The following is a 1,821-nucleotide window of genomic DNA, read 5'->3' as shown; positions in this document are numbered from 1 at the left end:
GTGTAAAGATTCTTTTGGTCAAATTAAAAAAATTAAATAACGTTCCAAATTTTTAGAAATTATTACTATAAATATTAAATATCAATTGCCTTAATTTTTTGTTTATGAAATTAGGCAATATATGCAAACATATTAAATTTAAATTTAATATTGTCTGAAAGGATATCTTTTAAAGGAATTATATTGTACACAAATAAAATCTAAATAATAACCTAGTAATAAACTATTTGATTAAATTTAACCTATGAAATGAACATTTATTTGAAAGCCTTTAAAAGATGGGAACGTTTAAATTTTTTATTCGTCAAGTGATTAAATTAACATGCATATATACATTTCATCATGATTAATTTGCAAGTTTAGTAAGTAGAAAATATGACATGTATTTATTGATTTGTGTTTAAAGTTGATTAACTGTCAAATATTAATATTATCACTAATTATTATTAAAAATATTTATATTTGTGGAACTATTTTAGTACTAGAGTAATATTTACACTAAAAGCATATTAATTAATTTGATATTAGTCAAACAAATGTCTAAACACACTAAGAAAAACCACGAATTTATATTTAATACAAACCAGATAGAGTGTTATATTAGAAGAATTTTATGTGTTTTTATTTTATTTTAACAATTTAAAGGTAATAAATTAATTAAAGCTATGTAAATCAGAAATATACATTTGAACCATATCTTAGTGATATTTAGGCTTAAGATCTTAATCAAAACCTAGGTTAAGAAAATAGTAAATTCATTTTAAAAAACAAGTAGTTAATTCTTATATCCAACTTGTAAATCTATTCAAAATGCAAGGTAAAAAAACATAATAATTCTCTCTATATAAAAAATTTAACGTAATTGATTTAATTTTGGACAATAATCTAACTGTATTTGCAGAAATTGATATACTTAAATATCTAAAAGAACAGAAGTCAATCATTATTAAAATATATGATCTTTTAAGTATTAATTATTTTTTTTAAAAATAATAATTTATTTAGCTACATATACTTGCTACCTTTGAAATGCATATTTATAAATCTATATTAACCGATGATATCGTAAAATTCTCTATTACGATTGAAATTTAGTTGATTTTCTTTTGAACGATTATTAATAGCTAGTTGGAATCACTTATGATAGGTCATTTTAGAATAGTCGTGTTTTATACTTTATGAATTTCGTCGTATACACATATTTTTTTTTTATAAATTCCAACATAAATATAACTAAATAGCCATGAAATAATAGTAGAAAACATTCTTGTAAATTGTAATGCATAAAAAACTTATCCAGTAATTGCAATTCATTAAATTCCTTCATATTTTAAGTTAAAGGGTAACATTGCCTTTTACATTATCGATACTAGGTACTTCTAACACTCTCATAAAAAAGAGGAACTCAATAATTAAAACCTTAGTCTTACATTTTAATTTGAAGAAAAAATAATAATGATTGCTCTTCAAAGTTTATATTCGTAGTATTTCATACTATTATTTTATAAATATGTTCAGTGTTGATGAAACTATGAAAAGATAAATAATAAATTATATAAACTAATATAATAAATTAGAAATAAATGATATCTAAATTAAAAATCTAATTAAAACCTAGTTTAAAGAAATAGTGATGTCACTGAAAAAAAATTGTACTTAATTAAAACCTAAGGCAAAAAAATATTATAATTATTTATGAATATTATTTTAAACTTAATTACATCATCATCTTTTTCTTGTTTTTTTCACCCAGTGTGGTTTCATTATCACATTTAAATACAATTAAATTAAATTTACAACTATTTTATCCTAATATTTTTA

Source organism: Solanum pennellii, chromosome 2, assembly GCF_001406875.1.
Source record: "Solanum pennellii chromosome 2, SPENNV200".
In the NCBI taxonomy this organism is placed as follows: domain Eukaryota; kingdom Viridiplantae; phylum Streptophyta; class Magnoliopsida; order Solanales; family Solanaceae; genus Solanum; species Solanum pennellii.
The sequence above is the reverse complement of the archived record's forward strand: the minus strand, read 5'-3'. Positions refer to the sequence as shown.